Raw genomic sequence first — 26,930 nt, forward strand, 5'->3', positions numbered from 1 at the left:
GGTGATGATGTTCATTTGCATCTGCTGCACTTATCTTATTGGTTGTAGAGGTAACAGATTCTGGGCATGCTCTGTCACCTAGACAAGTAATGACTGTGTGCCATATATAAAATGCACTGTGTTGGTGGTGAAGGGAACATCTGTTTTGGATGGTGGATGGGGTGCTAGTCAATTGAGCTGCCTTATCCTGGGCATTATGGAACTGCTTGCAAGTTGGAGGTGCACTCATCCAGGCAGTCATTTTGGTATAAGTGATTCTGCAGTGCTGTTAGGAAGGAAGATCCAAGATTTCATCACACTGTTGACTTGTGATTTTGGGCTTTTGTGAGGTGACTCACTTGCTATAGGATCCCAAGCCTCCAGTGTGCTTTTTCTCTTGAGCAGTAGTCAATGTTTAATTTAATCATGCATAAAGATATCACTTTCATACTGTACATTGGAGTAAACATAAGGGGTCTGATATCAGGTCATAGTCGCACAGCATGGGAACAGGCCCTTCAGGCCAACTGGTTCTTGCCGACCAAGATGCGTCATCCAAACTAGTCCCATCTGTCAGCATGTGGCCCATTTCCTTCTAAACTTTTCCAATTCACGTACCTGTCCAACTGTCTTCTAAAAGTTGTATAAGTTTCAACCAGTTCCACATTGATTCCACCTTTTGTATAATAAAAATTACCACTCAAATTCCTCTTAAACCTTTCCCCTCTCACCTTAAACCTATGCCCTCTAGTTCTTGATACCCCAGCCCTGGAGGGGGCCAAAGCCTGGCTTTTCTCTGATCCAAATGCTACTTGCTACTTATCAGCCCATACCCGAATGTTGTCTTAGTTTTGCTGTATGCAGATATGGGCTATCTTATTCCCTGAGAAGTATGTCAGCCATCTCAATAAAGAGGACTGTATAATATGAGCGCAAGATAGACTTTCCACTTAAACACAGCAAGATCTTGCAAAGGTAACTGTAATAATGACTGGCAAACTCTATTTTTACTGACATGTTAGTCAGGAAATCAGAGATGACTCTGTCTGGACCTCAGCTGATCATCTTCAAAACACAATATGTCTACTGGGAAGTACACCACCAGAGCCACACCAGAGTCTCGGTCTGGATCTTGTTTACATGTTTTGAGCATGAAGTATTAATTGGAATTAGTTAGCATTCGCCTTTGGGGAGCGTGCTGAGTGGCCATTTTCTGTGGAATTCTTTCTTCTGTCATGTTCTCTCAGTAGTATTGGGGACTGTGAGACAATGTATGGAGCAATCTTTCCCCTTTAAACTTAATTGCCAAATGTTCAAGGCTGCCTTGGGGCCTCTGCTTTTTTTTTGGCAGCAGAATAAGATACCTGTGATAAAAGCCAACTTCTGCAAGGCAGACCAGACATAACTCCAGGTCTTTGATCTGAACTGTGAACCATTTCACTTTCCACAGATGTCTGATCTGGTGAGCATTTCTAGTGTTTTCTGCCTTTCTTCCTGGCCATGTTAAAGGAGGAAATGAGTATCTGTTTAAGTGTAATCACTGATCAGCAATTGAAACTCCCTTTATTTTTAGTTATTGCAACTCTCAACCATTTTATCTTCTGAATATCACTACCTCAGTTCAGTTACCACCACGTTGGTTTGTGATTGAGCCAAGCAGACATCACACGTTGTCGAGCAAATCTGTTTCTTCCATTGTGCCTATGCTTTCCAAAGGGCATTGTCCACAATGCTGGTGTGAGTGTCTGATAGAAACTGTTCATCACTCTGAATCTTTACCTTCCAGTAAGGAATCTTCTAAGAGAGAGTTGGGTTCATACTTGAAAAGGAAAAATATTACATAGCTTTGAGGAAAGAATTAATTCTAGGAACTAGCAAAGGTACAGTGGTCAAATTGCCTATTCGGTCTGTGGCTTCTTCTTGTGCCAAGATGAGGCCACCCTTAGTGGAGGAGCAACACCTTGTATTCCATCAGTGTAGCCTCCAACCTCATGGCATGAATATGGATTTCTCCTTCTGGTTTTTTAAATAAAACGTCCCCTCCCTCTCCCCTCCTCTTCTATTCCCCACTCTGGCCTTGTACCCCCTATCACCTCCCCCTGGTGCCCTGCCTCATTCCCTTTCTCCTATGGTCCACTCTCCTCTCCTATCAGATTCCTTCCTCTCTAGCTCTTTACCTTTCCCAACCACATGGCTTCACCTATCACCTAGCTCTCCTCCCTCCTCTCCCATCCCCCCATCTTTTAATTCGTTCGTCTTCCCCCTTCCTTTCCAGTCCTGAAGAAAATTCTTTGCCCAAACTGTCAACTGTTTCTTCACTTCCGTAGATGCTGCCTGACCTGCTGAGTTCCTCCAGCATTTTGTGTGTGTTGCTTTGGATCTCTAGCATTGCAGATTTTCTCGAGTTTATTATTTCAATGTCTTATGATTCTAATTGGTGAATGATAAAATATCGTAGATGACACCTTGAGCTACTTGGACTCAATAGGCTGAATGGTCTCTTTCTATGGCTTAGTAATTCTGATTCAGTAGTGCTTTTGGGAATGTGCTGCTTTTTTTTTGGACCTCTCACATCAGCTCTGTCCCTGTATTCCTGGCCCAGAAAGATAGCTATGTAAAGTACACATTGAATCTTCCTTGTTTTGTTGAATTCATTTCTGAACAGATGCTTGTTGCTTGGCCATCTCGAAGTGCCGGAATATCCTTGGGATGATGACGTCAGCTGATGCTAATTCAGCTATCTCAGACTGTCGAGCTCAGCAGCTCCTTATCACTAGTTCCCCCAAGGAGAACATCAGCAATTTCTGTTGTTCCGGCAGTGGGGGGGGGGGGGGAGAGAAAATTAAAAGAACGATGGAAAGAATGTTAATCTTGTTTCTTCAATTTTTGTTTTGTACACTGCAGCAGGCACTATCTGTAATTAGGAAGACAGGCAAGTAAATACCTGGCCTCTACTCTGCCGTACTCACTATAGTGTCAGCTTTTAGTCATTTCCACCTCAAACTGGCACATTTGATATCCTGCACATCACCGGTGTTGTCAACTCTGGGCATATTCCTGGAGGTATGCATAACGTGACATTGCACCCCCTTCTCTCTGATATTTCATGAATAAGAGCTGCCATAATTTTTGTTGATTCAGCTTGTTCCTTGCCTGTTTGTTTCGGTATGCTGAGCTCTTGTGTGTAAGCTGGTTCTGTAACTTGTTAGATTTTTTTCCTTTATTGAATGCCTTCCAGAGGTGGCTGAGCCAGTGCAGTTATATCAAGTGGGGTGTAATGTCCATATCGATGATGTGAACAGAGTTGTCTGTGTGAATGCGATCTGCAAGGACCTCAAAACCAAAGTGGGCTTTGGCCAGAGAGTTGTTACTTAAAGGAGACCTTACCTGGATCAGTAGCAGGGAATCAGAGTCCAGTTTCTTCCTGATAGGTTCTTCCTTTGTGAACATTTCTACTACCATCAGTCTGTCTCCTTCTTCCCACTACCCCTACTCCAAAACACCCCCACTACGATTCTCTTTGCAATAACTCTCCACTCTGACTCTCCTCATACTCTCCCATTCACTTTGCTAACAGTACTGCTGTGCTGGCAGCAACCTGGTGGTCATTCTCTCATCCAAGTGAATGTTATTCCATACTTTCAATCGTCTTTGCTTCCCTGCCCACATCCAGTGCATTTCAGAGTTCACACTCAACATTCTCCACTGCCTGCAGTGGCTGATGGTCTCAGTTAAAAAGCCTTGGTGCAAGTTTCCTGTTGTAAAGCCTGACACTCTGGGTCTTGTTTGTGAGACAATATTGCAAGCATATGGTCTTGTTGGCTGAATGGATTTTTTCAGTACAATAACTATTTGATTCTGTAGCAGCATACAAAATGCTGGAGGAACTCAGCAGGGCAGGGAAATGAATGCTGAGACCCTTCATCAGTACTGGAAACGAAGAGGAGAGGAACCAGAATAAAAAGGTAGGGGCAGGAGCACAAGCTAGCAGGTCATAGGTGAGTCCAGGTGAGGGGAAGAAAGTGGGCTGGGGAGGGGTGGTTGAAGTGCTTCTTGGGGGTAAAGCACAATATTAGTCCAAGCCCTACTCCCATACACCATTGTAGCCTTTCATACAAAACAAAGGTCAGCCATACAACACACACAAGATGCTGGAGAAACTCAGCAGGCCAGGCAGCATCTATGAAGAAGAGTGCAGTCAACGTTTTGGGCTGAGACCCTTTGGCAGGACTGGATTTGGCAAGTCAGCCATATCCAAGTCTCCAATCTTGGCACCAAACACAAGAACAAGATCCCGTGGATGCAAGAAATTTTGAAAAAGAAACAATGCTCAAATCCTTAGTGGGCGAAATAGCATCTAAAGAGAGTGAGAGAGACAGAGTTCATGTTTCATGTCAATAGCGCTTAAATACAGGGTATGTTCGATATTTAAAATTGCGTTAATATGCCAACAACAGGGTGGGTGGGGGAGAAACAACAGGATCTGTGAAAAGGAGGATGGCAGGGCAGCAGGGTATTTTGAATGACAAAAGGGACATTGTGAGGTGGGAAAAGGTGGTGTTGCAGCAATGAGCTCAAAGCACAACCATCGATTCTGAAGTTTTTGAATTCAATGTTGAATCTGGAAAGGGGTGCCTTTTGCAAGTGCAAGGAAACCAGAGTTCCCAGGTGAGCTTCTGTGTAGGCATGGGTAAAACATGCAAAGACACAGGCAGCATCGGTGGGGGTGAGGGGATGCCTATGAGTTTCCATGTTTTATCCATGACCGTGAGTTGGATTTAACCTGGTCTCTGGGGCTGTGAAGGAGCAGCTCCAAGTCCTGCACCGCTATGCCAACTGTCATTCTTTCAACTTTTTTTTTACAAATTACATTCTGATGTAACTTTAAAGCTATGAGAAGATCATGCTTGAGAAGCTATGTGTTTTATGCATTGCATGTCCTTCTATTTCATCCAGAACAGGAGAGGTGTAAATTCTTGAGATTGATACTTTGACTGCTAAAATATGGTGAATTGTTGAAAAGAACAGATACCTGACAGCTTCACTCCAGATGCAAATGACAAATATAAGTACCAGGGCAACAAAGCTAAGACATTTGTGGTTGCCTTTCAAGATGTTTTGCTTCAGAAGTCCAGTCACAGTTGTAATGAAGGAAACACAGCAGTGGCTTTGCACCAAACACTCACCAAGCGACACAGCAGTGAACAATCTGTGCTTTGACGTTGATTGAGTGGTAGTGTTGGCCATCATTGCCAGGAATAATTTTCCTCTTCTAACCCGAGAAAGATGACACCTAAGTAAATGGGTTAAAAGGCTGCACTTCCAAGAGTATAGTACTTTTGGCATATCTTTATCAGAAGCACTAATTTAAATTATCTTTTCAAAAATATTTTTCTATAATACAAATAGATATATTTGGGACATATCCTTTTCTACATTTTTGTACTATCTATCCAATATATTCTTTGTCAATGCTACTGCTTCTTCATCCTTGAAAAAGCAATGCACATGACCCACCGTCAGCATCCAGTGACAGCAGAACCCTAAACTGTGTGGCCTTTCCCCAACGTATGTCTCAGCAGTTCTACAGTGTGATATGTGCCAATCGGCAACATTCTGTGGCAGCGCATTTCCTTGCACTGAAAGACCATCAAGTTTCCGGCAGACCAAGGAGCAACTTTTACCAAGTTGATTATCTAATAGCAGCACTTCATATCTGTCTTGCTATGTGTCCTTGGGAACAGCCTATAGATCAGAGAATCCTTTGATGAGCAGCTGCTCAGGGTGAAGGAGGAGTTTCCTTGCTTCATTTTCTAGACCTTGGAAGGAGGTGGAAGATGCTATCTGTGTGGCAGCTGAGGGCAGCGTGCATTGGGGGGTATATGACTGGGCTGGAAGGCCCTGTCTCCCAGCCAAGTGAGGTCTTGGTGGTTGCTGGTGAATTCTGGTGGTGAGGCATTCTGCTAAATTATTTTTGACAGTCTACTTAAAAAACCATCCCACAGGATCCACTGTGTCCTTCTGTGCTGACCATTGTCTTATGGACTTGTGATCAAAGGTGTTTTTTCTGAAGGAGCTTTTCTACAAAGAACAAGTAGTGCAGCAAGGTCTAATAGAATAGAACATTGCGTGGCAACAAGAAGGCCAGGCCTGAACTTGGCAGCACTGGGGACAGGTAGAAACTCCGAACATAGTGATGCTTAGTGTTTATGCCCTTAAGATCTATGCACAGCTTGACACAACCATGCACAAAGAGCTTCCTCTGAAAACATAAAGGAATATGAGCACATCTCATCCTGCTCCTCAGAGTTGGCTCTTGATCGGAAGGTGATCTCAGAGCATTCTGAGGTTAAAAAGTTGGGTTTGCTGAATCTTCACCTTTTTGTCTTTTCTATGTTCACTCCCAATGACTGCAGCAGAAGCAGTTATACAAACTTCTCAAGAGCAGATGCAATTATCTTTTGACTTTGCTAGCCCTCTGGTTTTCTCATTGGTGATGGTCTGCCAGGAGGCAGTAGTCAAAGAAGAAGAACAACAAATGTTGATAGATCTGACAGCATATTCAGATATTGCAGGTAGTGGTGGGAGCTGTCACTCATTCTGCAGGGGCAAGGCATACACATTAGTAAGCCTGAATGATAAATTTCTCTACAATATCTCTGTCATGAGAAGATGCCCACCAACCATCTCCCTGACTTCAGTGACGTTGTAGTCTGCTTCCCATAGCAGGATACCCAGGCTGGACATCTGATAATCATTGCCACTCCCCAATCCATGGAGGGTTTGTAAGCCCCACTCTTGCATAAACAAAACATCAGCCAGATAATCCAAAGTGTCCACACTCCATTCAGGACTTTCCTCACCTTGCACACTGACATAATTTTCACATTCATGTTCACGTTCAAAGTCACATAACTGCAGTCAATTGTTCTTTGCCAGCATGCCCAAGGTTTGTCAAGTTCAGGATCGGGTTTATTGTCTCCGGCATGTGTCGTGAAATCTGTTAACTTCGCAGCAGCAGTTCAATGCAATACATAATACAGAAGAGGGGGGAAAAATGATTAAGTAACTCAATTACAGTATACGTATATGGAATAGATTAAAAATTGTGCAAAAAACAGAAATAATATATATTTAAAAAGTGAGGTAGTGTTCACGGGTTCAATTTCCATTTAGGAATCGGATGGCAGAGGGGAAGTCAGCAAATTTATAGATGTTATTTGAGCTAGGCCTAGCCACACAGTCATGTGTATATAGAGAGTAGAGCAGTGGGATAAGCACACACCCCTGAGGTGCGCCAGTGTTGATTGTCAGTGACGAGGAGATGTTATCACCAATCCACACAGATTGTGGTCTTCCAGTTAGGAAATCAAGGATCCAATTGCAGAGGGAACTACAGAGGCCCAGGTTCTGCAACTTCTCAATGAGGATTGTGGGAATGATGGTATTAAACGCTGAGCTATAGTCAATGAACAGCCTCCTGATGAAGGTGTTTGTGTTGTCCAGGTGACCTAAAGCCGTGTGAGGAGCCATTGAGATTGCATCTGCCATTGACCTATTGTGGTGATAGGCAAATTGCAATGGGTCCAGGTCCTTGCTGAGGCAGGAGTTCAGTTGAGTGATAACCAACCTCTCAAAGCATTTCATCACCATAGATGTGAGTGCTACTTGACAATAGTAATTAAGGCAGCTCACATTATTCTTCTTAGGGACTGGTATAATTGTTGCCTTTTTGAAGCAAGTGGGAACTTTTTCCAGTAGCAGTGAGAGGTTGAAAATGTCCTTGAATACTCCTGTCAGTTGGTTGGCACAGGTTTTCAGACCCTTACCAGGTACTCCATCGGAACCTTCCACCCTGCGAAGGTTCACTCTCTTTACAGACAGCCTAACATCGGCCTCTGAGACAGAGATCACAGGGTCATCAGGTGCAGCAGGGATCTTCACAGCTGTAGTTGTGTTCTCCCTTTCAAAGTGTGTAATAGAAACAAAATGCTGGAGGAACTCAGCAAGCCAGGCAGCGTCAATGGAAAGAAACAAGCAGTCACTGTTTTGGACTGACACCCTTCATCGAGACAGGACAGTATTTTGTTTGTATTAGTCAGGATTTCCAGCGTCTGCAGAATCTCTTGTGTTTGTCAAGTTGGGTTTGTTGTCATGTGCACAGTTACAGTGAGGTACAGGTACAATAAAAAACTTGTAGTGTCATAGGCTTATAGACTTGGATGACGCAGAAAACATAAGGTATGCATAAATTTTACAAGATAGTGAAGAGAGAAAATTATATAACACAAGACTTTAGTGCAAAAACAGTATATAGGTCAGTTCAAGAACATGATGGTTGTGGGAAAGTAGCTGTTTCTGAACCCGGTGGTGTGGGACTTCAAGCCCTACAATAGCAGAGAGAAGATGGCATGATCCAGATGGAGGGGATTCTTGCTGATTGATGCCACCTTCCTGAGGCAACTTGTCCTGTAGATGCTGCCAATGATAGGGAGGGCAGTGTCCACTACTCTCCGCAGCCTCTTACGGTCCTGTGCGTTGGAATTGCCATACCAGGCCATGATGCAACCAATCAGGATGCTTTCAACAGTGCATCTGGAAGATTGTGTGAGTATTTGATGATGTTGATTATCCTGAAGCTTTTAAGAAAGTAAAGGTGTCAGTGTGCCTTTATGATTGCATCTATGTCGGACCCAGGATAGGTCAACTGAGATGTTAAGGTCCTGAAATTTGAAGCTGCTCCCTCTCTGCACCTGACCCACCAGTGAGAATGTGGTCCCCCAACTTCCCCTATCTGAAGTCAATGATTAGCTCCATGGATATGTTGAAGGATTTACTGAGTGGTTCTGTATTAACAACTTCACACCAGGTGTTCCAGCTCGTTCTGGCCTAAGGTACAGGCTCTGGTCTCCTGGTTGGGGGTGGGGGCATTCCCTGTGGTGAAGCTGGCAGTCTTGCTGAGGGGCAAGCAGCCTGGTACTTCACTTTTCTGGCCTGACATCCCAGAGCTGGGGGGTGATGGGCATTTCCTGTGCTGATCAACTGGCTGGAATGTTGACGGATATCTTTAACCTCTTCGTTCAGCAGTCTGAGGTACCTACCTGCTTCAAGTGGGTTTTAATTTGCCCAAGAAGAACATGGTAACCTGCCTCAGTGACTATTGTCCAGTAGCACTTAACGTCCACTGTGATGAAATGCTTTGACGTTGGTGATGAAACTTATTAACTCCTGCATGAGGGCTGACTTGGATCCACTCCAATTTGCCTACCGTCACAACAGATCACCAGCAGATGCCATTTCATTGGCTAGTCACTCAACTCTGAAACATCTGGAGAGTGAAAATGCATATATTAGGATGTCCTTAATTGACTACAGCTCGGCATTCAATACTATCATCCTCGCAAAACTACTCGGTAAGGTCCAAGACCTTAGCTCAATACCTCCTTGTGTAATTGGATCCTCTATTTCCTCCCTTGCAGACCCCAATCATTTTGGATTGACAACATCTCCATGATCTCCATTGGCACAGGTGCACCACAAGTCTGTGAGCTTGGCCCCCTGCTCTACTCATTTTACACCTATGACTAAGCACAGTTCCAATGTCATATCTAAGTTTGCTGATGACACTACTGTCATAGGCCAAATCAAAAGTGGCAATGAATCAACATATAGGAGGGAGATTGAAAATCTGGCTGAGTGCTGTCACAACACCAACTTCTGACTCGGAGTCAGCAAGACTAAGGCACTGATTATTGACTTCAGGAGGAGGAAACTGGAGGTCCATGAGCCAATCTGCATCAGGGGATCAGAGGTAGAGAGTGTCATCAACTTTAAATTCCTCAGTGTAACCATTTCCAGAGGATTTGTCCTAGGTCCAACACTTAAGTGCCATTGTGAAGAAAGCACAGCAGCGCCTCTACTTAGAGGTTTGTGAAGATTCAGCATGACATCTAAAACTCTGACAAACTTTTATGGATGTTTTGGTAAAGGGTATGACCGGTTGCATCATGGCCTGATATGGAAACACCCAATGACCTTGAATGAAAAAGCCTTCAAAAAGTAGTGGATACTGCCCAGTACATAAGGGGAAAAGCCCTCCCCACCATTGAGCACATCTATACAGAGTGCTGTCAAAGGCAAATGGAATCCATCATCATGGATCCCCACTATCCTGGTTGTGCTCTCTTTTTGCTACTGCCATCAGGAAGAAGGTACAAGAGCCTTGGGTTCCACACCACCAGGTTCAGTTATTAACCCTCAGACACCAGGCTCTTGAACCAGAGGGGATAACTTCACTCAACCCACCACTGAACTGTTCCCACAACCTATGGACACACTTTCAAGGACTGTACAATTATTTTTCTCTGTTGTTTATTTGTTGCTATTATTTTTATTTTGTTTCCTCATTTTGTATTTGCAGTTTTTGTTTGCACATTGGCTGTCATTTGTCCTGTTGGAAACGGTCTTTCATTGATTCTATTGTGTTTCTTGTATTTGCTGTGTTTGCCCCAAAGAAAATTAAATCTTGGGTTGTATATGGTGACACTTATGTACTTTGATAAATTTACTTTGTACTTTGAACTTTAATTACTGCTGGTCTTCTGGAGTTGGGGTGGGCCCTGGACTGATTACTTCCTTCACAGGCTCCTGACTCTTATTTTATTTTTGTTTAGAAATTCAACATGCTATTAGACCCTTTGGGGCCAATTACACCCATGTGACCAATTAATCTACTAACCCTTACTCTTTGGAATGTGAGAGGAGACAGGAGTACCCAAAGGAAACCCACGCCATCACATGCAACGTTCCCCTAATTTGTAATGACCAGTGTGCGGAAAAAATTTTGTGCTGTGTAAATTTTTGCCCAGTGATAACAACATGTGCACACTGAATTTTTAAGTGGAAGCAAACCTGAAGCTACTCTAAGGATAATAAACTACCACTCCAGTCTGTTGTTCATTGTTTAAAAGAAATACATATCAATGAGTCTTATTTCTCATGTACTACACGGCAGCATGTAATATCAACCTTAATGTGCCAATGACAACCTTTCATGCACAGTTTAAATTCCTTTGTGCACTAGTAATAAAAGACATGTACGCGTGCACAGCTTAGAGGGAACATTGGTCACGCAGAGAATGTACAATCTCCTTACAGACAGTGGTGAAATTGAACACTGGTCACTGACTCTGCAATAGTATTATGTTAACCACTACACTACTTCCCCGCCCCCTACCTTCCTCCTTCCTTTCCAATCTGAGGTTTTCTCTACTGATGCCTGTCTGGGCCATCTCTCTCCTTCCCACTTGTCTTGCTGTTATCTGAGGTCACTTGGCTTATGGATGATGTCTTTAGCATTTTATTCCTCTGCTTATCCCTTTGTGACTGCCTCTTCCATTGACCAGAGACACGAAATTCTGCAGATGGGGAAAATTAGAGCTAAACGCACCAAATGCTGAAGGAACTCAGGAGGTTGGGCAGCATCTGTGGAGGGCAATGAACAGTTGGTGTTTTGGTATTTTGTATGTGTTGCTCTTTCGTTGACCAGCCAAGTTTTGCTTTAGACTCTGCCTACTTCCCTGACTTGAGGTACGAGTGCTATCCATGGTGCTGTAGATTAGTTCATCTCAATCAAGGTGGTACTGGGAGCATGACAATTGACCTCCAGATATTGAGTTGGAGAGATAACCAAGGTGTGTGTTGCTTACTATCTTGTCCCCCATTATTGAAAAGTGAATGAGGGAGTGAGATAGGTTGCGGTGCCTATCAGGCTCCACATCTTCCAAACAACAGCTGAATAGACTATCAATGCTAGTTGATAAGGTTGCCACATGAATAGAGAACCTGGGCAAGGATCTGTCCATTCCTGTCATGACTTGGCCGTGATCAGCAACTTGGAAGATCAGTGAAATAAGATGAAATAGTGTACCTTTTCGTCTGTGAGAATTATGGCAAAAGTGCCACATTTCTGGCTTCTTGGCTCTGCTAGCATGGAGATCCATATCTCTTGATTTCTTTATCCAGGTTGTAGATTTGCATTCATCTCTGGGTTGGCTTCAGAACTGACAGGCCAGCAACTGTTCTTGATCTTTAATGAATTTTAATTTTTGTTTGAAGGAAGGAATTTGAGCCAACTTTGACACATCAATCAGGTAATTAGCACTTTACTGCAGCCATTGAACTGTAAGTGATACCATCTCCAAACTTCTCCAGTAACAATGGCTTAGTCCACAATGTATTCACTCAACTTCACTTGCCTCATCACTGAACTGTTCCCACAACCTATGGACTCACTTTCAAGGACTCTACATCTCATGTTCTTGATATTTATTGCTTTATTTATTCATTTATTATTTCTTTCTTTTTGTATTTGCAGTTTGTTGTCTTTTGAACACTGGTTGAATGCCCAGGTTGATGCGGTCTTTCATTGATTCTATTATGGTTATTATTCTATGATGGATTTATTGAGCATGCCCACAAGAAAATAAATCTTGGGGTTGTAAATGGTGACATGTATGTACTTTGAAATTTAAGTGAAGTGAAGATTTACATATATATATCAATGTAGACTTTGAGTTTCTGTGTCTTTGCACATGTATCTTCAGTATTTTTGTATCTGGATATTGTGTGTGTGTGTGTGCCAGTGCCATGTGGCTTCTCACACTTGCGAAATAGAAATGAGGTCAGCCTGTATCCTAACTTGCACACGTTCATTCTCCTTTCAAGCCTATGCTACACTAATTTTGAGCTGAAGCAACTTCAGTTTTAATCATCTTGCACTTGAGTCCATGCCTTCAATTGCCAGGAAATCTCTCTAGAGCTTTCTTCATCTCTAAAAACCCACTCCCTAGTTATATAACAGGGTAAAAGCTAGAAACATTTAAAAGCTAGAAATATTTAAAATAAAACTGTGGTCCATCTACATAAAATTATGCATCATTCCTAAATACGGCAGCTTTTAAATGCTATTTTATCTAATGAATAAGGTAACAAAGGGATAGCAATTAAGCTACTATGCATTTCTAAGTACCATACCTTAGAGTTAATGTTGGTCATTAAGGTTGATTTGATTGAAGATTTGAAGATATTATGAGGAACCCTAATGGGGAAGGAGAGGAATTATTTCTGCTGGTTGCGGTGTCCAGGACCAGGAAGCAGGGTGGGAAATCATCTGAGGTTTCATGAGTGAAGGCACAGAAGTCATGGTCTTTAATTCACTAAAGGTATTTAGGGAAATGTAGACGTATGGTGCTGGACCACAGGTCAGCCAAGATTGCATTGACTGACAGAAATGGTCAGTTTTGTTCAAATTTTGTTCAATGTTTTGATGAAATGTTAGTAGTTTTATTGTATTTAAGACTGTCTATCGATGTATTGTGACAAGACTCCAGCTAGATGCTAAGTATACTTTTGTAATAGAGGGTGTAATTTACAGCTAGGTGATCTCACTGGTGAGGTGTGTTTGGACACTCAGCTCAACTGGATGCCCTCCTCAGCTGCACAGGTGGAGAACACTGACAGCTCTGTTAAATTAACTGTCTTGAACTTGGTGTGGGTTCGAACTGATAAAGCACAGTCAGCAATGTCAGTCAGCCGTGGAGAGAGGTTGGCAGAAGCAACCAATAAAAACTAGCTTTGGCAGTTTGCTGCCACTCAGAATAGGGGAATGACGAATGGCATTCTGCTGAGTGATTTGCAGCAGCTCCAACTGAGCAGATGGACAGGGGTACACTAATTTTGATGCATGAAGTGTTAAGCGTGCAGTGGTGTCGGTGAATCTGTGGAGCTGTACTTAACAATACAAGCATCAATAATGCTATTCTTTCAGCCAGTGTCCCATGAGAGATGAGTGGATGGTTTGCAAATTTGTGGCAAGAGGAAATAATTGCAGCTTCATTACTTAGCCTGACTTGGATGAGCATGCTTCCCGTGGCTGAACTCTGACTTTGCATTTCTTGCCAGAGAAAGGGTCTGATTAAGCATTTGTGACACAGTGAATGAACGTTGGTCTTGCACTGTATCTCAGCTTCAAACAAATTGCTCCATTAGTTTTTTTTTCTCAGAAAACATTGACTTATATAGTGGAGGGACTCTCACCATCATTACTTCCTTTACAATGATGATAAAATCAGGGGAATGTGCCTGACACCTGGCTTTGGATTGAAATAATCTATCCCAGACCCTTGGCTTCTCAGGAATGAGAAACAGCAGCCTTTATAAAATATTAACTGTAGTAGCCATTTGATCTGTGGCTAAAGTAGTGACTCACAACTCATTCATGTTTAAGGCATGCTTCCTATTCTCATTACTATAATTGCCCCCATTTTGAGGAAGGGGAAGATGACCTATCATTCTGACACACTATGTGCCATAAAAAAATGTTCCGTTTACTGCTTTTTACCAATTTGCAGTAGTGTGTAGATAAGATCAGACCAACATAAATAGTGAGCGTGATCGTTGTGGCAGGTACCGGAGGGAAAGCTAGACTGAAAGGAAAGATAATTGGAACTGAGGGCAGCAAGGTGACTTGTTCTCCCTAATCCTGTGGCAGGAGATGGGGAATGTTGCAGCTTCCTGAGCATTTGATAGATTTTGTGGACAACTAGTACACCTGTCCTTGAGGAGCATGGGGCAATGGGAGCAGCAGTGACAACGTATGGCCTAGCTGTGGCACTGAACTTTTAATTAAAAGTCATCAGTTAAGTGTTCGCTGGGGTATTTGGAGACTTGCTGATGTTGGCAGTTTATTTAAAAATTTATAACCATTTAATGAGTTGCTCCTCACATAACTGAGCAAAGCTACAAAGTATTTCAACTGAAAGAAGGCCTAATCACACTGCACTGTCTCATGGCACTCACGGGGTATATTTCAATTATTTTGTCAGAAATGAAGCTCAATGATGTACAAAGTAATTAAGAAACACATCCAAGGAGTTGATATCTTCCAGAGAAGTCGAGATCAATGCTGAGGTGGAGCAGAGGACGACAAGATGGATTTAAATTAACCCTTGTAGTTCTGTGCTCTGTATCCACCTCCTGGCCTGATCACTGGATTATAGCTTAGAGCAGGTTAAGGAGCCTCCAGGAGGACTACAACCTTGGTGTGATTTGGAGGCTTGCGTGCCTCAATGACCCAAAGAGCTATGTTGGCTGGAGTCGGGGCTTGATGTTTTGGCTCTTGGTAGGGTCACCTATGCCAAACAGGACAGAGTTGAGGCCAGACTAAGTGATCCACCAGTCCTTCAGCTCAGGGCTAACAACCCTGACTGGTAAAACAAAATTAGTTTAAGGAAGTTTGAGCTTGTTATTTTATATGATCTCAACCAAAAGTGGCAATAAAGTTGTTAGCACCTATTTCCTCTGAGTAAGCAGAGATCCAGCTCTTTACTGGGACACACATGGTGATACTAGGTTTGACCTTGTGGTGGATATTCCAGTGACTTTTGTTGTTTTTGACAGATTGCCAGTATTAACCCAATTGTTTTAAGGTAGGTTTTAAACAGCAAACAATGGAAGTTAGCATGAGCTGTAAAGCACTAGTTAGAGTGATGTCATAGCATTCCCTCCAACTTACAAGAATGAAAATGATATTTGAAGTGCCCTTGTGAGGATATTAAGGGAGATGTGAAAGGACAGGTACCTTGAGTTGGTTACACACCAACCTTGAGATTAAATAGTAGAATGGATTTGAGGTTAAATGGCCTCCTAAAAACCAATAGTTCTCTCTCACGGTGCCAGTGTACTTTTAAAATTAGAAATGACTGGGTGAGCTGCTGACTTAAATGATCAAACCAATAACCTGCTGACTTGATTGATCAAACCAATAATAAGATTCTACATCTGATCCTGCTGAATTGTAATCACCTTTTGCTATGTCTCTCATAATTCAACTTGAAGTTGTGTGCTCAACTTGGAAAGGTGTTGAAGATACACTTCTGACCTTTCTGGTAACTCTTTTTGGTTATCCTGAAGAAGAACTTAAAATGATATTGTGTAACTTCACATTAGCAGATTACAGGACAGATCACTGTGATCCTGCAGCTGGGGCTTTGGATTGCCTGAGATGTGGGCATCTCCAGCTTAAGTCAGCATTTGTTTCCTATCCGTAGTTGCCCTTGATAAGGTAGTGATAAACTACCTTCTTGAACTGCGGCCATCCCTGAGGTGTAGGTACACCCACAGTACTGGTAGGAAGAATATTCTATGAATTTTGACACGGCGACAATGAAGGAATGGTGATGTGTTTCCAAGTCAGGATGGTGAGTGACTTGGAGGGGAATTTCCAAGTGGTGGTGTTCCCAGGTATCTGCTGTTCTTGTCCTTCTAGATGGTAGTGGTCGTGGGTCTCGAAGGTGTTGCCTTAGGAACTTTGTGTTGTTGCAGTGCATTTTGTAGACAGAACACACTACTGCAACTGTTCGTTGATGGTGGAGAGATTGGATGCTTGTGGAAGGGGTACCATTAACGTGGGTTGCCTTGAGTGTTGATGGAGCTGCACTCATCCAGGTGAGTATTCCGCTACACTCCTGACCTGAGCCTTGTAGATGGTGGACAGGCTTTGGGGAGTCAGGAGGCAAATTATAAGGTGCAGGATTCCTAGTCTTTGACCTGCTCTGGTAGCCACGGTGTTTATTTGGCTAGACCAGTTCAGTTTCCTGTCAATGGTAACCCCCAGGATGTTGATAGTAGGGGATTCAGTGATGGTGATGCCACTGAACATCAAGGGACGAAGGTTAGAGACTCTCTTGTTGGAAATGGTCATTGCCTGGTACTTGCATGGCTCGAGTGTTATTTGCCACTTGTCAGCCCAAGCCTGGATAGTGTCCAGGTCGTGCTGCATTTGGGTATGAACTGCTTCACTATCTGAGGAGTCACGAATGGTGCAGAACATTGTGCATATGTTATTTTCCAACTATTCAAGTTAATACTTGTATGGTTGGTCTAGCTTCTTCATTCAGGCAGCACTCTATTTCTTGAGTGTTGAAGCAGTACTTGTTCAGATCATGATCACAATACTGTTTGTAGGTTATCGTGTGCAATTTGGTAGCTGCATCTCTAACATCACAACAGTGGTAAAACTTAAAGGGGTTTTGTTGATGTAAAGCAGAAGAAAATTGAGAAATCAGAGTGCAGAGGGATTTGAAGTACTTGTGCATGATTCCACAAAGGTTAACCTGCAGGTTGAGTTGGTGGTGAGGAAGGCAAACACAATGTTAGCATTCAATTTGAGAGGACTAGAGTATAAAAGCAAGGATGTAATGCTGACACTTTGATAAGGCATTAGTCAGACTGCACTTGGAATATTCTGAGCAGTTTTGGGTCCCTTATCTGAGAAAATATGTGCTGGAATTGGAGAGGGTGCAAAGAAGGTTTATGAGAATTTAACCAGAGAATTAAAAGTTTAATGTATGAGGAACTTTTGATGGTTCTGGACCTGTACTTCCTGGAGTTTAGAGGAATGATGGGCAATCTCATCGAAACCTTTTGAATATTGAAAGGCTGAGAAAGAGTGGGCGTAGAGAAGGTGCTCCCTATAGTGAGGGAATCTTGGACCAGAGGGTTCAGCCTCAGAATAGAAGAATGTCCCTTTGCAACAAAGATGAGGATGAATTTCAATAGCCAGAGAGTGGTGAATCTGTGGAATTCATTGCCACGGCTGGCTGTGGAGGCCAAGTCATTGGGTATATTTAAGACGGTTAATAGGTTCTTGATTAATAAGAGCGTCAAAAGGTTACAGGACGAAAGCAGGAAAATGGGGTTGATGGGTATAATAAATCAGCCATGATCGAATGGTGGAAAGACCTGATAGGCTGAATAGCCCAATTTTGCTCCTAGGTCTTATGATCTTATGGTCTGAGCCTTTTGGTGTTTGCTAAGCTTGTGAAAACTATTGTGTAAATTGAAAGCCGTGTTCTCTTCAGTGCAATAATTGTGAAAAATAATTCTGTCCAGCTAATTGGAGGAACAGAAATGATGCAGGCAAGATAGACATTTCTGTGGGTACTTCTCATGTCATATTTTGCTTTTTTCCTTTTGGACACTTTGAAATTCTCCTTTCTTTATTCTGCTCAGACCTTATCCAGAGTCTCAAGTGCTTGAATGTCGAACACTGCAGTATAACCCACAGCAGAAATGTCAGCTGAAAAATAATACTTGTCAGTTGAATTGTTTCAGCCTGTCATTGCCATTCAGATATTTAACTGTAAATACCAGAGACGTGACATTGCTACTGACTCCAAACAAGGGCTCTCAGTCCAATGCATGGCCATGTCATTAGTATGGTATTATGTACTTGGGAGGGCGAAGACAGCAATTATTTTTGTATGAAATATTTTCAGATTAGGAAGTCTGGTCAAGTCCTGGTACTCCTTAAATCTCCATTGTGTTGGTCAATGTGCTAAGGAAACTCTGGAATGGAAAAAGAAAGAAATACATATGTAGCTGCTTACTCAATGATCCTCCTTCCATCACCTGGTCACAAGTGGACATGTTTGTTGATTGCACCATGCTCAATTCAATTTCCAACTGCTCAGCAGTAAGACCAAAACAACAATGAAGCATGGGCTTATAAGTAGCATGTGATATAGAAGTGCCAAGCATTGACTATCCCTAATGAGAGAGTCTAACCATTTACCTTTGACATCCAATGACATGACGATTGTACATTTCTCACAACTAGTAGCAAAACTACCAACACTCAAGCAGGGGTTGAGGTTCATTTTTTATAACGCTGTGAATGCCCACAGGAAAGTGAATCTCAGGGTAATATATGATGTATATGTAGTTTGATGATAATATTTACTTTGAAATTTGTGTTGGGTTTGAGGCCTTGATCCTCAAACTCTCTATTCCGCAGGTGCTCAAAGGCTGAAGGTGATGGTGAATTTCATCACCAGTGTCTGCCTTTGCTAAGAGATGGCTCTTCCATTAGGTGAAGTCGTACAGGCCTTGTTGTGGGCCCTTAATATCAGTGGGCAATGATGCATGGCAGAGCCAGGTTAGTAGAGACTATTGATTTTCAGTTGTTAAATTTAAGATTCTTGTATGCTTCAGCGAATGAATCAACAATGACTTTGAGCTCAGGTCAAGGCCAGTAGCAGTCTTGGTTTAGGATATCCTCAGTATGCCTTACCTCAGGCATTTGCTAAGTTCACTTATGTTCTTTACTTTCAGAGAGCACCTTTTACCAGTTTAAGAAGACAGCTCACCCTCACCACTGTTTCAAGGTCAATGAAGGATGGGGATGGACAATAATTACAGGCCTTCCGCATTCTTGATTTTTTTTTGCTACAACATGGGATGTAATTGTTATGCTGGCTCTGTTGGGAGCCAGCCTGAGGAAAATGGCATCTTATTTCCCTGTATTCCTGCAACTTATTCTCTCTCACCAGCCTATCAGCTCCCTTCTAATTCCTTCACTACTTCCCTATTTTGGGTACTGTAAGCTTCTCCCCTAATGAATCTGCCAGAATATGTTTGGAATATGGAGGGAACTGCGCACAGTCATAGTGTGCAGACTATAGAAACAGCAGCTGAAGTCTGGTCTCTGGAGCTGTGCAGTGGCAGCACCAGCTGCACTTTACCACCTTTTCTTATTCCACACACTAATCCCTCCTTTCTATTGCCCTGATTTTACTCTCCATTGGTTCCAAAGGAAAAGAAAGCAAATGGGTGTCAAATAGGCATCTGAATATATTCAATGGTTCAATTTAATATTAGAGAATCTATACAGTATACAACCTGAAATTCTTGCTCTTCACAGACATCCATGAAAAAGAAGAAAAAACCCCAAAGAATGAATGACAGAAAAACATTAGAACCCTAAAGCTCCCCATCCCCTCCTATACATAAACAGCAAAAGCATCAACCCTCCCCAACTTGCTCTAGCAAAAGCATCAGCCCCCACCACCACCACCCACCATGCAAGCAATAGCAAAGCCCCCAGAGACCATGATCTAAAGTCCATCCCAATACTTTGACATAAGACCATAAAACATAGGAGCAGAATTAGGCCCATCGTTCTCCTCCTCAACTCCAGTTCCCGGCCTTTTGCCCATAACCTTTGATGTCGTGTCTAATCAAGAGCCTATCAATCTCTGCCTTAAATACATCCACCGACCTGGCCTCCACAGCTGCATGTGGCAACAAATTCCAAAAATTCACCACCATTTGGCTGAAGAAATTTCTCCACAGCTCTGTTTTGAAAGGGCACCCCTCTACCCTGAGGCTGTGTCCTCTTGTCCTAGACTCTTCCCACCATGGGAAACATCCTTTCCTCATCTACTCTCTCCAGGCCTTTCAACATTTGAAAGATTTCATCGACTTTCCCCCCTCCTCCTTCTGAATTCCAGTGAGTACAGAGCCGTCAAATGTTCCTCATATGATAACCCTTTCATTCCTGGAATCATCCTTGTGAACCTCCTCTGGACCTTCCCTGATGCCACCACATTTTTTCTAAGATGAGGGGCCCAAAGCTGTTCACAATACTCAAGGTGAGGCCTCACCAGTACCTTATAAAGCCTCAGCATCACATCCTTGCTTTTGTATTTTAGACCTCTTGAAATGAATGCTAATATGGCTTTTGCCTTCCTCATCACCGACTCAACCTGCAAGTTAACCTTGAGGGTGTTCTGCGCAAGGACTCTCAAGTCCCTTTGCATCTCAGATTTTTGGTTTTTATCCCCGTTTAGAAATAGTCTGCACATTTATTTCTACTACCAAAGTGCATAACCATGCATTTTCCAACATTTTATTTCATTTGCAACTTTCTTGCCCATTCTCCTAATCTAAGTCCTTCTGCATCCTACCTGTTTCCTCAACACTACCTGCCCCTCCACCAATCTTGGCAATAAAGCCATCTATTCCATCATCTAAATTACTGATATGCAGCATAAAAAGAAGTGGTCCCAACACTGACCCCTGTGGAACACCACTATTCACTGGCAGCCAACCAGAAAAGGATCCTTTTATTCCCACTCGCTGCCTCCTACCAATCAGCCAATGCTCTAACCACGTCAGTAACTTTCCTATAATACTATGGGCTCTTAACTTGGTAAGCAGCCTCATGTGTGGCACCTTGTAAATGGCCTTCTGAAAATCCAAATATACAACATCCACTACATCCCCTTTATCTATCCAACTTGTAATCTCCTCAAAGAATTCCAGCATGTTAATCAGGCAGGATTTTCCCTTAAGGAAACCATGCTGACTTTGTCCTATCTTGTCCTGTGTCACCAAGTACTCCACAACCTCATCCTTAACAATTAACTCCAACATCTTCCCATCCATTGAGGTCAGGCTAACTGGTCTATAATTTCCTTTCTGCTGCCTTCCTCTTTTCTTAAAGAGTGGAGTGACATTTGCAATTTTCCAGTCCCCTGGCACCATGTCAGAGTCCAATGATTTTTGAAAGATCATTTCTAATGCCACCACAATCTCTACCACTACCTCTTTCAGAACCCTAGGGTGCAGTTCATCTGGCCCAGGTGACTTATGTACCTGTAGGTCTTTCAGCTTTTTGAGCACCTTCTCTCTTGTAATCGTAACTGCACCCACTTTTCTTCCCTCACACACTACAGGCATACTGTTAGTGTCTTCCACAGTGAAGACTGATCTCACAGGCTCTCTCTCACCAACAAGGGAGAGAGTGATATCGCTCCTGCCACAGCAAGAGGAAAGACCAACAGCTTGCTGTTTCGATGTTACAGTCTGCAGCACTGCTTATTTCGACAGGAATGTACACTGCTGTCTCAATGTTGTAATCTCCCGCGACGCTTCAGTTGGCGACCCGGATACACAAGGCAAAAGTTGAAGCATTAATTTTTTTCTTAATCTTCCACATTCTATGGTGATATTTTCATTCTATTTTTCCTTTTCTCAAAAGCTTCTTAAAATATTCTTTATTTTTGCCCTCTTCTAAAAGCCATCTTAATCGAACGCTTCTGATGTGGCAGGGCAATGCGTAAGCTAATATACTATATTTTATTCATTGAAGGGATGTGACCTTTGGAAACCAAATGAAATGAGAAAATCTGTCACAGGAATCTTGTCCAATGTGTCATTCAACTAGACAGACACCTGTCAGTAGCTATAAATGCTCGACTTTAAGTTAGCTTGACAAGGAATAGTGTTCCAGTTAAGTGCCGTTTTCTTCTGTACTCCTCTCTATTTAAATCACAATGAGAACAACACCTGCTGTCATTATCAAAGCTATTCAGGATTCTTCCCAGCTTGTTAGTCTTATCTGTCTGACAACCATGATACGTTAATCGGCCCATAATGCTGAAGCTGTCAGTGCCTTTAATTGGAAATACTAGTTAAGAGTCTGGTTTATGAGAACTTTAGTTGAAGCTTGGTTTTCTCAGAATGCAGGAGGAAGCCTTCCGGTTTCCAAAATTGGTCCCATTGTGTCCAGAATTTCTTCTCTCTCTTTCCCCCCCCCCCCCACCTCACTCTGACTTCTATGATACTTTCAGTGCTCTTCAGGAGATATGCCTTTGTGTAAATTTCCTGGTCTGTGGAGACATGTTGTGGATCTGAGCACAAGAGAATCTGCAGATGCTGGAAATCCAGAGACAGACATGCAAGACACACACAGCTGAAGGAACTCAGCTGGTCAGACAGTATCTATGGAAATGAATAAACCATCAATGTTTTGGCCAGAGACCCTTTATCGGGACTAGAAAGGAAGGGGGAGGAAGCCAGAATAAGGGGGACGGCAGAGAAGTACAAGCTAGAAGGTGACAGGTGAAGCTGGGTGGGTTGGGGGGGGGGGGAAGGCAGATGAAGTAAGAAGGGAGGTGATGAGTGGAAAAGGTAGCATGGTATCTTTTTTTTACCCATCACCTCCCATTTTCTTAATTTCCCCCCTCTCCAACTCGCCTGCTCTCACCTATCACCTTATGGAAATTGCATTTACAACCTTGTTACACCATAGGAATGCATTTTGGGCTGGTCTGGAGAATGCTACCAAGCAAGTAGATTGTTATGACTGAGTTCATTACATTTGCTGCAATCTCTTTTCCCTTCAAGAAATATTGATTGGTCTCAAAAGTTGAAGACTTAATACCTAGTGGTATTAATGGAAAGTAGATTGATTAATGTGTGCTAATTGTGCACAGTCAGCCAGGACACTTGAATATCTCACCATTCATTAATACTAAGCAGCTTATGCAGCTCACTGAAAAGTCAGGGGTAGGAAATGGCTAATCAGCTCATTGAACTTGGGGTTAGAAATGGTATTGTGGAGTCGCTCTCTTCAAAACCAACACTGGAAAGCACAAAAAACTCCATTCAGACCATCAGAGGAAACATTTCATACACTGACTAACAGCTTCAATACAAAACAAAGTGATGGAACCCACCAGAAAGGTCACAGAGCTCTCAATGATAATCTAGGTCATGGGCCAGTTACATGGACTGCGTAAGACAAGGCGGACGAAACAACCATCCCAAAGCAAAGCAACAAGATTGAAGAGCAAATCCAGATCATCTGTGCATTTCTATGTTAAATATTAACACTGAAAGTGAGTCAGTCTGGGCAGTTTTAAGTGTTTTTATAATTTAACAATGAATCAATTTTTAGTATGATGTCGCCACTCTCACTGGCATTCTTTCCCCTTTGTATTCAGGGTGTCAATTATTCCCTGTGCCTGGCTGTTGAGCCAGTCAATATCAGTCTTTGTTGGCATCCCCTTTACTGGGAAGTTGTGATCTCAGGTTTGCCTTTCCTTCTGTTTCCATTAACCTCTTCACTAATCTCCCCTTTACATGCTTCCACTTCTTAAAAACAGAATCCGGTTTAATATCACTGGCATGTGTCATAAAATTTGTTTCATGCAACAGCAGTATTTGCAATGCATAATAAGCTAAATTACAATGAGAAATGTATATAATTTGTATATTTATTAAAAAAATAAGTAGTGCAAAAGTTCAAGTACATTTATTCTCAAAGTATGTACATTATACAATCTTGAGATTTGTCTCCTAACAGGCAGCACAAAACAAAGAAACATCATAGAACCCATAAACAAAGATGTTCAAACACCCAATGTGCCAAGAGAAAGAAAAAACAAATCATGCTAACAATAAAAGTAAGCAAATAGCATTTAAAACAAAAGTGAGTCCTCAGACACGAAGCCCAGAGCAGGCCTCAACCTCAATCTCAGTGTAGCTCAGAGCTGAGTAAACGTCGCAGAGCAGCAAGCAGATCCGGCCTGACCTTCACCTCTGCCTTTTCGATCGTGAGATAGTGTTCATTGTCCATTCAGAAATCTGATAGCGGAAGGGAAGAAGCTGTTCCTGAAACATTGTGCATCTGTCTGTCTTCAGGCTCCTGTACCACCTCCTTGATGGTAGGAATGACTATTTTCCTCACCTATACTTTTCTGATTATTAGAAACCATTCTCCCTTCCCCTGCCTTCACTTGTAATCTGTGCAACTGTGAGATGGCTAAGCATTTTCTCCCTTTTAAGAATTTTCTCAGCATGAATCCAGATAGTACTGTAGCAGAGTAGCATAGGATACAATCTAAGTTATGGAAGCATAACAGTTATGCTACTGGATAAAAACTGTAGAGCTTATTCCAGGTAATTGGTGAATTGCTCAATCCATTAAATGTTGATTAAAACACTGATTTCATTCATGAACATTTGAGCCACAGATGTTGTAAAAACTCATTGAACTCACTAACATCCTTTTTGTAAACATATAAAATAAGACCAGAAGACATAGGAGCAGAATTAAGCCATTTAGCCCATCGGGTTTGCTCTGCTATTCCATCATGGCTGATCCCAGATCCCACTCAACCCCACACAACTGGCTTCTCGCCATATCCTTTGATGCCCTGAACAATCAGGAAATGATCAACTTCCACCTTAAATATACCCACATACTTGGCCTCCACCACAGTCTGTGACAGACCATTCCACAGGTTCACCACTCTCTGCCTAAAAAAAATTCCTCCTTGCCTTTGATCTAGAAGGTCATCCCTCAATTTTGAGGCTGTAACCTTGAGTTCTGAATACCCCTACCATAGAAATCATCCTCTCCACATCCACCCTCTCTAGTCCTTTGAACATTTGGTAGGTTAACAGAAATGATGTATATTTTAAAAAGTGAGGAGGTGTTCATGGGTTCACTGTCCATTTAGGAATCAGATGCCCATCTGTCTGTGGCCACAATGAGGTCACAAGCAAGGTAAAGGATCAACTCCAAACTGATGGCATGAATATCAATTTCTCCTTCCAGTTAAACATTCCGTCCCCTTTCTTCTTTTTCTGTCCCCCACTCTGTCGTCTTAACTTTTCTCACCTGCCTATTACTTCCCCCTGTGTTCCCTCCTCCTTCCCTTTCTCCCATGGTCCACTCCTCTCCTATCAGATTCCTTCCTCTCCAGCCTGGGACCTTTCCCACCTACCTGACTTCACCTATCACTTTCCAGCTATCCTTCTTCCCCTCTCACCCCCATATTATTCTTCCTTCTCAGTCCTGAAGACGGGTCTTGGCCAGAAACACCTACTGTTTATTCATTTCCATGGATGCTGTCTGATCTGCTGAGTTCCTCCAGTACTTTGTGCATTACTGATTATCAAAAACTCAATCTGACCATAAACCTCATGGTAGAAGTGATACCTATCCTCCCTTGCAATTAAATGTGGGCCATCTACAGTAAGCAGTAACAATTACACAAGTTCAGTAAGATGTATATAAACACAACCGTGTAATGTGGAACAGCTAAAATGTTACCAGAACATGTAGAAAGGAGAACACTAACAAAAGGTGAGCAGAAACCAGTAAGCACAAAGCCCAAAGAGCTGGAAATTAGCTAATTACATTTTACTAGAATGTTACCTGGGTTTCAGCACCTATGTTACAGAGAAAGGTTGAACAAGTTAGGTCTTTATTCTTTGGAGCGTAGAAGGTTGAGGGTGACTTGATAGAGGTATTTAAAATTATGAGGGGGATAGATAGAGTTGACGTGGATAGGCTTTTTCCATTGAGAGTAGAGGAGATTCAAACAGGACATGAGTTGAGAGTTAAGGGGCAAAAGTTTAGGGGTATCACGAGATGAAACTTCTTTACTTAGAGAGTGGTAGCTGTGTGGAACGAGCTTCCAGTAGAAGTGGTAGAGACAGGTTTGATTTTGTCATTTAAAAAAAAAAAAAATTGGATAGGTAATATGGACAGGAAAGGAATGGAGGGTTATGGGCCGAGTGCAGGGCGGTGGGACTAGGTGAGAGTAAGCGTTCGGCACAGACTAGGGCCGAGATGGCCTGTTTCCGTGCTGTAATTGTTATATGGTTATAATTAAATTGTGCAATGCATGTCCCTCTGGAACAGGTTTGAAGTAATGTGCCAATCCGTAACAAATATATTGGGTGGCACAGCTCACGCATGCACATGAAAACCCCATTCATCGTCTTTCTGAACCAGAAGGATCTCTTATATGTAGGTCTCCGTTAGTCTTGATAGACCATGGATTTGTGCCTTGGAAAGTTTCCAATGTGCAAGCCTGGCCAAGCTTTTTTTTTTGTGGAAGACCGGCAGTTGCCCAAGCTGCAAGTCTCCCCTCTCCACACTACCGATGTTGTCCAAGGGAAGGGCATTAGGACCCATACAGCTTGGCACCGGTGTCGTCGCAGAACAATGTGCCTTGCTCAAGGACACACATGCAGCCTCAGCCAAGGCTCAAACTAGCGACCTTCAGATCACTAGACAAAGTCCTTAACCTCTTGGCCACGTGCCAACATGGATCTCTTATAATAGGAGCAGGAATGGGCCACTCGGCTTCTTAAGCCTGATCCGCTGTTCAATATGACTACAGCTGATCTGATCCAGGCAATGTTGACAGTTTGACTCTGAACCATATAGGAAGATGTATTAAGCCAGAGGGGAGCAAACATTGTCTAAAGAGGAAAGTTTAAGCAATTGGAGAAAATTTATGACACGA

The 26,930-nt window shown here is 42.6% G+C and overlaps 1 protein-coding gene and 1 non-coding gene across 3 annotated transcripts in view; one reads left to right on the forward strand and one right to left on the reverse strand.

The window, feature by feature from the left end:
• Window positions 1–26,930, forward strand: part of asic1b (acid-sensing (proton-gated) ion channel 1b) — an 878,352-nt gene that overhangs the window by 620,078 nt on the left and 231,344 nt on the right. The gene's annotated exons all lie outside the window — the stretch shown is intronic.
• Window positions 26,320–26,419, reverse strand: LOC132385017 (small nucleolar RNA U13). The gene has a single exon (XR_009509055.1). It is a non-coding gene; the product is annotated as a small nucleolar RNA U13 (small nucleolar RNA).

Source organism: Hypanus sabinus, chromosome X1 (genome assembly GCF_030144855.1).
Source record: "Hypanus sabinus isolate sHypSab1 chromosome X1, sHypSab1.hap1, whole genome shotgun sequence".
Lineage (NCBI taxonomy): Eukaryota > Metazoa > Chordata > Chondrichthyes > Myliobatiformes > Dasyatidae > Hypanus > Hypanus sabinus.